The following is a 12,050-nucleotide window of genomic DNA, read 5'->3' on the forward strand; positions in this document are numbered from 1 at the left end:
AGTTTTAGAATATATCTGACTGGTTACAAGCAAATAAATTGTCCCTGAATATTGACAGAACTAAATGTGTTTATTTTCGAAAAAAATAAATCTAATATAGGATCTAACATTTCCGATATAGCTAGCAATAATGGCCCTCTAATTAATAACAGTTATATTCCCGTTTATATTAATAATAAACTTATAAGCTAAAATATAGTTTGTTACCTAACAATTTGAAACTTTATATCATTCCATATTTACCCTCATTTGAAATATTGTAATATTGTATGGGCTACCAATGCAACACAAACTAAATTAGACTCACTATTTAAAGTACAAAAGAAATGTTTCAGAATAGCTACCAATTCACATTATCTAGCAAAATCATTGCCCCACAAGAAGCAAATTATTAAAAAGACCACTGCTAAAAGTGTCCCTACTGCACACTGTGACACATACTAATCCATGTCTCAAATTTGGAACCCCTCTGAACATTGACAACTAGTCTAGGTAAAACAAAAAGTAATGGTCTGCTCCCTTAGCATATTGTTATTGGCCTGGAATGTTTTTCTGGAAGGCAAAGAGACCCTGATTTCAGGGAATGGGAGTAGGATTAGCATCAACGACCGCAAAAAGCTCATCCCATATCTCTCTGAAGGCAAGATAGAAATTAGCTATTAAAGGCACAACACCTAATTCAAAGTTGTGACAACTTTACCCATTACAGTACGATTGTTCACTACGTTGATCCATTAGTAATGATGTAGTTACTGTAAATGTCACTGCAGTGTGCATCTTGCTAAAATAAGTAATGGTCTGCAGCCCGTAGCATATTGTTATTGGCCTGGAAAGTTTTTCTGGAAGGCAAAAAGACCCTGATTTCAGGGAATGGGACTAGGAAGGCATGATAGACTAGTCCAATACTAGATCATTTAGTTAAAGGCACTACACCTAATCCAATATTGTGTCAACTTTACCCATGATAGAATAACTGTTCAATACGTTGATCCATTAGTAATGATGTAGTCACTGCAGTGTGCATCTTGTTCAATGAATAAGTTTTACCCCTAGCTTATCCTAGTTTACATTGCAAATGTGACACAACTCTGGAGCACAATCATTGCCCCTCCAGAAGCAAATGACAGGCCACTGCTAAACTGTCCCTAATGCACACATACTAATCCATGTCTTAAATTTGGAACCCCTCTGAAAATGGACAACTAGTCTAGGTAAAAATAAGTAATGGCCTGCAGCCTGTAGCATACTGTTATTGACCTGGAAAGTTTTTCTGGAAGGCAAAGAGACCCTGATTTCAGGGAATGGGAGTAGGACTAGCTTTGAAGACTGCAAAAAGTGTGAGTGCACAACAATAAAGACAGTGTCAATTGGATAAGTCATCAAGTTGACCTCCTCCTCTACTTCATCCATCCTAGGACATTTTCTTTAGCGACAATATCTTTGAACTCCAGAAAATCGTTATCAAATGCAGGTGATGGTATTAATTCTGGAATCTCTAGGCCATAACTTTCCATAGCCTAGTTTAGTTTAGTAATTTTTGCAAAGTAAAACAACCTTATTAGTATTCTGGAAGTTCTAGACCAGTACTTGTCTTAACTTAGAATCGTCTAGTCAGCAAAAGTAAAAGGTAAAAAGATATGATTTAACATTTACCAGGTCAGATACGCCCCCCCCCCCCTGTAGCATTGTTACTATGTTTCTATTAGATGATCATACTTGGTTTTGATGCTAGGATTTGTAGCAGTATATCTATAATATCTGTGCATTGTTAAAGTGAAAACATTTCCCCTTTACATTATCCTTTGAAACAATAACATCCTTTTATTTGCCTTTTGGGAAATTTTCTGTGCCAGGAATATTAACCAACTCCAGCTTATCGCTGATGATTGTTTTAATTGGTTTAGTTGTCAGTGTAATAAATCATTTAATGTTTATTTTATAATTAGACAAGAATAAATGAGGTTTTGAAATGGCATGATTGACAATTTAAAGTAAGATATTTGTTGTGGACAGGGCAGGTCTTATAATTTTATTTTGGAGTGAACTTTGTTCCAATTTCTAAACAGTTTTATACATTCATAAGAAATAACATTGATCCAAGATGATTGTATCCATCAATTTGATCTGTATTACCAGCTAGCTCTGTAAATGATGATAGTTACATCAATGCCCTACATGCAGAACATATGGACCAGATTGAAAAGGTTGTGGGTGTCATTATAAATTTTGCATACTAGTTTTTCCACAAATTTTGAAATGATAAAATGATAAAACTGGCTTTCTGTCTGTACTGTCAGACAGATACATGAAGTTAGATATTTGTTGTGTACAGCACAGATGTCATAATTTTGTTTTAAAAGAGTAACTGTGTTCCACTACTCACTTTCTAAACAGGTTAATACATTCCTCAAAAATTATGTTGATCCAAGATGATTGTATCCATTAATTTGTTCAGTATTAACAGCCAACTATTGCAAGTGATCATAGTTACATCAATGCCCTAAATGCAGAATATATGGACCAGATTGAATAGGTTATGGGCGTCATTTTAATTTTTGCACACTGATTTTTGTTATGGTTTTTGATATATTAAGATATAAGGGTTTCTGTCTGTGCTGCCAGAAAGTTAAATCAAGTTAGATATTTGTAGTGGACAGCACAGGTGTTATCATTCATAGTGAATTGTATTAGTGAACTGTGTTCCACAATTCGCTTTCTAAACAGTTAATACATTCATGACAAATTACATTGATCCAAGATGACTGCATCTATTAATTATTAATTTGATCAGTATTATAACGGCCAACTCTGCAAACTATCATAGCTACATCAATGCCCTAAATGCAGAATATATAAGCCAGATTGAATAATTTAAGGGCATGATTCTAATTTTTGCTCACTGATTTCTTTAATAGATTTGATATGATAAAACTAGATGTCTGTCTGTGCTGCCCCAAAAATGGAGTAGCAAGTGTTACTTAATGTATTAAGCTCACTCGCTTCAACACCACATTTCAGTACCATTCATTTTATGATAAGAATCTGGAATCTGAACTGTTACTAATTTTATCTTTAGAACTGAGAACCTTGAAGATTAATGTAGTACTTTGCAACATGTAATGGCATTTTTTTAGCCACATCATTTGTATATGTATAATTGTGAATAATGTGGGGATGCATGTAATGTGTGTTTGTGGAAAAAAGAGAAGACGAACGGCATTGTAGAACAGAGTAGCCACATCATATGTACATATGGAAAAGAGGAAGACAAGTGGCATTGTGGAACAAGGAAGCCACATCATGTGGACATGTATAATTGTGAAAGATGTGGGGATGTAAATTGTGTTTCTGGAAAAAGGAGTAGACAAGCGGCATTAAAGAACAATTAAGGAATTCACATCATGTGAACGTACGGAAAAGGAGGAGACAAGTGGCATTGCAGAACAAGGATGCCACATCATGTGTATATATGTAATTGTGAATAATGTGGAGATGTAATGTGTATTTGTGGAATAAAGAGTAGACAAGTGGCATTACAGAACAAGGAAGCCACATCATGTGTACATATGGAAAAAGGAGGAGACAAGTGGCATTGCCATTGTGGAACACGGAAGTGGGAAACAAGGAAGTGGCATTGGGGAACAAGAACATGGCATTGGGGGAAAAGAACGTGGCATTGGGGAGCAAGAACATGGCATTGGGGGGAAAGAACGTGGCATTGGGGAGCAAGAACGTGGCATTGGGGAACAAGAACGTGGCATTGGGGGAAAAGAACGTGGCATTGGGGAACAAGAACGTGGCATTGGGGGAAAAGAACGTGGCATTGGGGAGTAAGAACGTGGCATTGGGGAGCAAGAACGTGGCATTGGGGAGCAAGAACGTGGCATTGGGGAGCAAGAACGTGGCATTGGGGAGCAAGAACGTGGCATTGGGGAGCAAGAACATGGCATTGGAGAACAAGAACATGACATTGGGGAGCAAGAACGTGGCATTGGGGAGCAAGAACGTGGCATTGGAGAACAAGAACGAGACATTGGGGGAAAAGAACGTGGCATTGGGGAGCAAGAACGTGGCATTGGGGAGCAAGAACGTGGCATTGGGGAGCAAGAACGTGGCATTGGGGGAAAAGATTGTGGCATTGGGGAGCAAGAACGTGGCATTGGGGGAAAAGAACGTGGCATAGGGGAGCAAGAACGTGGCATAGGGGAGCAAGAACGTGGCATTGGGGAAAAAGAACGTGGCATTGGGGAGCAAGAACGTGGCATTGGGTGAAAAGAACGTGGCATTGCGGGGAAAAGAACGTGGCATTGGGGAGCAAGAACGTGGCATTGGGGGAAAAGAACGTGGCATTGGGGGAAAAGAACGTGGCATTGGGGAGCAAGAACGTGGCATTGGGGAGCAAGAACGTGGCATTGGGGGAAAAGAATGTGGCATTGGGGGAAAAGAACGTGGCATTGGGGAGCAAGAACGTGGCATTGGGGAGCAAGAACGTGGCATTAGGGAAAAGAACGTGGCATTGGGGAGCAAGAACGTGGCATTGGGGAGCAAGAACGTGGCATTGGGGAGCAAGAACGTGGCATTGGGGAGCAAGAAGGTGGTATTGGGGGAAAAGAACGTGGCATTGGGGAGCAAGAACGTGGCATTGGGGAGCAAGAACGTGGCATTGGGGAGCAAGAACGTGGCATTGGGGGAAAAGAACGTGGCATTGGGGAGCAAGAACGTGGCATTGGGGGAAAAGAACGTGGCATTGGGGGAAAAGAAAGTGGCAATTTGGAATTCCATATCAACCATCTATATTTACTGTGTCAATAATGAACCTCTTGCCATGGGAAGCAACATTTTAAAATCCACGTAAAAAAAGAGCAATTCAAGTACAAGGACATATAATTGTAACTGTTACACAGTGCGGGAAGTTAACAAGATCATGGGTCTATCGGAAAAAAGTAGTCGTACCTGTATGAAAGGTGGCCGTTCTTGTTAGGAAGGTGGTAGATGAATTGATGTCCTTGCACTTGAATTGCTCTCATTTTACGTTGCCTGGAGGAGAATAGAACAAAATATTTTATTAAAAACAATATTTTATCTGTTTGTTGCAGTTATGAATATATGTTTATCAAGTCAAATGGATTTTGTTTCTCCACGACATTTGTAGTCTTTAACATTTCACATGATTATTGAAGTAAATAAATTGTTTATTAGTAGGTCTAAATTATTAAAAAAAAATCATTTCTGAAAATGTTGAGAACAAATTATGAATGTTTAGTATTGAAAATGGCAACATCAAAGTTCATAGATGGCATCATTATCAAAAATAATTACCACAGGATTTCTATGAGGTCTTTATGATCATGGCAAAAAAGAAATCATAAGATAATTCTGAAGTCAAAGCCCTTCACAACCTAAAATTAAGCTCCAAATTACCTTTACACACAATAGTGTTATTTTAGTTGTATATAGATTTCCTAAGTAAATAAATCAATACCCTTGGCAATCAGTATAAAAACTGAAGATATCTCATGGTTTCATACAGTGTATATATATCTATTTTTCAGAGTGTTGATTGAGTCAACTTACTGGTCCTTAGTCAGAGTCAGACACGTCCATAGCATCTGGACCAGCGTGGATTTTAACTGAAATAAAGGATATGACAGAAAATGTAAGCAGTTCATATATTTTGTGCTAATCATCAATTTCGTAGGGAAATGGATTATTATTTATTATTTGTTTGTATTTGTGTACAAAAACTGACCAGCAGCACAGACTGAAGGGATACAACTAGAATACTACATCTATATACAAAGGGATGTTAACAATAATATTATTAAATTAGAATGCAGAAGAGAAATTAAATACATATCAAGGGTTCATTGACTCAAAAACGTAACTCCATATTTTGCCAAAATGAGTATTTGATATGAAAATGTTCAGAAAAGGGGAGGCTTTCCAGGAAACACAAAGACTTAACTCTATCCAACATTCCCATTGAAGTCAATGGCTAGTGAAACACAGACTAACTACTTAAGGCCCAAGTGGACCTCTATTTTTAAACCACTTTGTCTAAAATGGCACAAATGAAGTTACGTCTTAGTGTCACTGACCCCTTGATATATTTAAAAATACTACAAAAACAATATTTTTAACAATTAAAACCCCTTGGGTCGTTTAGATTGAGCAATAATCATAATCAAACACCCAAAAAGTAATGCAAAAGTGATTTAATGCTATATATTGGTTACTGGTATAAACAAGCTTGAAATGATGCATTGGCAGACTATGGCTTTAAGGCTATGGTGTAGCTTTGGAAAGTACCACCTTTGAAATGGGCAGTGGAAAATACAGTTTTTAATTTGTCTAAGTCAATTCCGTATGGCTTTCTACAATCCTTTTTTTTTTTTATGTAGGACTGCATTTGAATTTTAAAATACACACCCTTGGAATATATAAGTGCTATATATGTGAACTAGATATTAATATGTTTCAGGACATTAATTGGTCCATTATCACAATTTTCAGCATATAAATTATAGGAATATAAGATTTCACAAAATATAAGTCATTAAATCATTTTTGTACATTGTAAATGTCTATTGCAATAGGCCATTTTCGTAATGTAGCCAAATTTATACTAGCGTGCCTCGATGCAAATTATTTCACTTAACTGCTATGAATAATTGTATTTCAGTAGTCAGAATGTAAATTGAATATATTATGTGTTTTTTGGTAGGGTAAGGCATAATGTTTGTCCTACCTAGCAACATCTAATGTATGCAATGGAATTCTGACTATTCAGCTACATTTATTCATACCAAGTGAATGAAATCCTTCATATCGAGGCGCTTCACAAAGGCATTTATGTTTACATTAAAGGTACATTTACATGCTATTCAGGATTAACCTGATCAAATAAGTCATGAATATGTTCTGTCGCATGTCCTTTCCAACTGAACATTGGGCAATGGAGATAGACACATTAATGTGAATCACGTCATTTCCATTTTCCATTCTATGCAATCACTACAGAAGTGCTTCTGTCTTTCTAAGTTTACAATAGTATTCGTCCACAATGTATCCTTTTTGGGACAATCAGATAAAATAATTTCAAACTAATTATGTGGACCAATATGACGCTCCTGGATTGATATTCATAAACTGAATTAATGATATACATGTATGGGTATTAGACATTTCTTTCCCTTGTCCTTAAATTCTCCTTAATTACTTTTGTCTCTTCTCTTTTGCTCTTTGACCTATTTTCTCTTTTCCATTTCCTTCCTTATCTCCTTTCCTCTTTTTCTTCTATCCTTTCAATACCCAATCTTTCTTCTCATTTTCTCTTCTGATTATTTCTCTGATCCCCCTTTCAGTTCCTTTATTTTCCCTATAGCGTTATCACTCAAGTTTCTTCAGTAACATGACAAAGATGATAATACAATAATCATCTGATAATTAAATGTATGTTGTTGTGGTCCTTGTCAGTGTTTATTTAATAAGGATCAGTTGAATATTTTTAAAATTTATACCACATACATAAATGTTTCATTGTTAGTATATATTGAGGCTCATCCTTTTTGTATTCTCTTTTATTTTTCTTCTCTCCCTGTTCATTTACCTATTGCGATAACATTATCTTTTCATTTCCCATTGAGTGAAGCCATTTGTTGTCCTTCGTAGTTATCTATCATTCCTCGGCTACGTGTGCTTCAAATGTCAAGAAGTACATACCATTAAATAAATAAGGAGATCAAAATATATTGAAGTTGTGCAAAATACAGTTTAATATTCACAATGATTCTACTTCCATTTTCTGCCATATACTTACAATGCTGCTTGCAGTAATGCAAAACGAAACGACGTTTCGCATCACGACTGCATTGGGGTCCCCTTAATGTTATCGCCTGGCACCTCTTTGGTCTTCTTAACACCATCCTCCGTATCCTAGTATGATTAAGATACATATAAGATATAGTAAGTACACTTATAAATGCTCGCACAATCAAGACAAATGGATGATTAAAGTATTTGGTAGTTTGTTCACCAAATGATAACATGAAATACAAAAATACAAAATTTAAATGGGAATGTACATTATTATGATGATATACCTACCGGTATGAAAAAGGTATATGCTTTTAGTAAATTGAACACATGGGACTTTAAAATATCAAGTAACCTTTCATCATTCTTTGAATAGTTTTGATTGTTTGGTGTGTGTTCATTTTATAGTTACTGCTTTGGTAATTAATTTCTGTTATTTGCTTATTGATTTTATGTGAACTTGTATCTTATGCATCAAGGAATAATTGAGACTCTGCTCCTCAAATCTAAATAATGTAAAAAAAAAACACATGAGGTGATAGTGCTTTTGCAGCCAATATTCTATATCAGTGAAATGATGTAACTGATCATTAAGTTTTTCAGCTGATAATTTCAAAATCTAGGCCTAAACTGAACAATTCTCTTCATGAGAAATATGTGAACCACAATTTAAGTCATTTTTTTATTTTAAATTAAAAGATCTTGATCACTTTCTATATTTTATGCTATTAATGAGCTGTATATGAGCAACCAATATTCATGAACATGTAGGTGTAATAATCCAGTGACCCCTGGAACCAGATGTGTTTAAAACAAAATTGTATTAATGTAATATTTAAGTTGTCCATATCCGTATGTCCTTAACTGTCTATTATTACTCCATACTTCACTTTACTTCTTCACGATATGGAATATACATTTGTCCTATAGTATAAATGTTTTTTACAATTATTTTATATTTAAAGGGACTTGGTAACATTGTTCAGATGAGAGATAGTGGTGCTAAGGTAGTGACTTCAATGCTAGATGTACAATTAAAGATAATCTGAAAATGTGAGTAAAAACGTACCAGTATTCATGGTACAAATTGGGAAAAGCTGATCTGATCGATTCCTTAATTCTCCCAACTATATTATTACAATTTAATTACATTTTAGGTGAATGGATATCGTCACAAAGCATAAAATGGCTCTACATTCCATTCCAGACATTTAAGTGTTGACAGATTTTTTTGTATAGCCTGTTTTACGTCTTTTTTTCATGGAAAAACGGTTGGGAAAATTCAAAAAATGGTTTGGAGAATTTACTGTTAATCACTGTTAGAGGGTGTCATACATTGACTCCTTCAAAGAAAACCATAGATATCTTCGTGGTTTGAGAATTTTTTCAGGATTTGTTGCATGTCAGAGGGTTAGTAGAGTAGAAGGAATATAGTAAGTAATATTTTATACAAAAATTAAGCAATTTTTTTCATCAATCTTCAACAATGTTACCAAGTCGCTTTAAGAAAAACATAATATACATAATTTATACGCTCGTTTCTTTGTATGTGTATTTCAAGACATATTTACATTTGCCACACTCAACCCAGGTGATGTAAATGGGTACGGTACCTGGCAGGAATTATTTCTTTGAAATGCTAGAGTGCCATAATGGCAGCACTAGCTGCTAAAGCAGGGGTAATACTCTCCAAGTTTGGAAGGGCTTAGTGATTGTAATAAGCACTATATAAAAACTGAGTATTATTATTATTATTATTTTGTTTCTACTATTTACCAACATATTGTTATGTTCAAAACTTATTTCATCTTTTAGGTCTTTAAATATAGTTTTAATCACTCACATTTTTAAAGCTCATTTTCTATATATTGTTGTGTCTACTTCACATATTTATACTTTTAATGCTTATTATCAATTGATCACATGAGCTTGTTTTGCTTTATACAATACGTTCAGAATAGGGTATTGCATTCCCGCGGAAGATATGAACAGTATTTGTAACTTACTAAGATATATACATGGTTATTTTTCCACCAAATAGACAATAATTATGATAACTCTTTTTGATCGTTGAACTGTTTGTGGTTTATTGTTTGGCGATATATTTCATTATCATAATGATATAATGAGTCAAACTTATAATAACAATACAAATAATAATAATAATAATATTGATATTGATAATGATAATAGTAATATCAATTATAATGTCATATTGTTTAAGTAATTACTCTAGATATAGGAACAAATATTGTCAATAATGTTAATTCAGAGAAAATATCTATGTAATGAGAATGTAAAAGTGCTATTTTCTCTATATACTCGTTTTATGTTTTATGTATCATGTCACATGTACATTTTATTTATTTTTCTCTGTGAATAATGCATGTTAAGGCAGCAAATTTCCTTTTGGACCAATCCAATTTGAATTTGAATGAATTTGAATTTGTAAATTTGTCAGTGTTATATTACTTTTATTTATATGTCATTTTGTTGCTTTTTATCAACACGACCCTGATTTAAAGCAGTCTTTGAACTGTTTCAGGCTTTTACCGTGTATAAATAAAATAAATCCAAACTCAAACTCACTCATGTATCAAGTCTATATATAGGAATTAAACAATTCAGTAGGCAACTGGTTAAAGATAAACTTAGTACTGGTCATGCGATTGCATTGTGAAAGAAAAGGTGTGGAAAGGATCAGAAACAGTTGATCATGTAGCATGTAAGTATTGGTGTGCACTGCAAGGTTCTGGAGTCATCAAAATCATAATAAATTTGACCGAGTCTTGGTAAAGTAACAAGCACTGAACACAGAAAGCTATATATGGGACAACACACATTGTGTCGGGGCTATAGTACTACCTTGATTTCCTTGTCTTTCTATGCTCATTACTCAGCCAATATACATGTTCTTCCAAAATTGTTTGACACATGTCATTTATTTGTAATCTTGAACATTCAGTGTAAGTTTTGTTTGATTCTGTGAGAATTAATTTTCTTTTTTTTACCAATACTAAAGTTTATCTTTAAGTGTGGTCTTATAATACAGTTATATAGGTGTTGTAGTTTTGTCTAGAACGTTCAGTTATTCATTGATGGAGGAAGTTATGATTGCTTTTGTAAGACCTGACATTGCAAAGTTAGCACAATCTATAGCATTATTACGCTATAGGCACATTATAATCACATGTGCATCTCATGACATACAACTTCCATTCTGTCTCATCATTTCTTGATGAATTTACCCCTACACGTTTTAGATTGAGTTTTTGAGTTTTTGAGTACAAGAGGCAAAAACATTGCTTCCTAACTAGATGGCAAAGTTTAATCCTCAAGTTTAATCAACATCCACTGTCTGCTGTTGATCATGTTATGATCATATGACATCTCTTTCATTTGCTCGAAGTACTGGATTGTATTATTACCATTACCGTACTCTTATTATAGATATTAGTACATTTGTATTACGTAATTTGCAAACATTGTTGGTTCATATTATTTACTTTTATGTTATACTTTTTAATGTTTATGTATGATAGTTTTCAAATATTGTATTGTGTCATCTTCTCATTCATGTATTGTGTTACATTTCATGTGTTTATATGCGCAGGCCCATGCAGGATCAGAATGTGAAAATCACTGACTAAGCCACCCTGGGTATATAACAAATGAAAGTATATATTTGTTAAATAAACGAATCATTTTAATAAACGAATCATTTTAAAAAATCAAATACCGATATTTGAACAAGATTTTGAAAAAACTGTTCGTACTTAGATATCTCAATCATTACAACGTGAGCTTTATACATGTACTACACAGTGTTAGTACCAATCATTGGTGTATGTAAGTTGTATTGTTTTGACAGGCACGGCTATTGCTGAATTGATATTTTGAGTACTCACTCATCCTCGGTAAACTGCTCCCGATGCTGCCAACAAACTCTTGACAAGTGGCGGGTCTTACGTTTGCATCTAGGTGCCCCCTTCGCCGTGGTCCGGCACATACATCGGTGAGGGACTAATTCATACGGGCCCTCATGTAGGTTTGCCTCATGGTCAGGATGGTTGTGGTTCATGATGATAGCTGTTAAGGAGTAGAACAAATAAAAAGATAATTAATCATTTTCATTTGGCCTGTACTGTTTTATACGATAATCATTGCAGCATTTTTTCTTAGACTAGTAAGTTTTGCATATGTTATTCTAATAGCCCCTTTCACATTCTTTTTTC

Source organism: Strongylocentrotus purpuratus, unplaced genomic scaffold, assembly GCF_000002235.5.
Source record: "Strongylocentrotus purpuratus isolate Spur 01 unplaced genomic scaffold, Spur_5.0 spur5_scaffold_1, whole genome shotgun sequence".
Classification (NCBI taxonomy): Eukaryota; Metazoa; Echinodermata; class Echinoidea; order Camarodonta; family Strongylocentrotidae; genus Strongylocentrotus; species Strongylocentrotus purpuratus.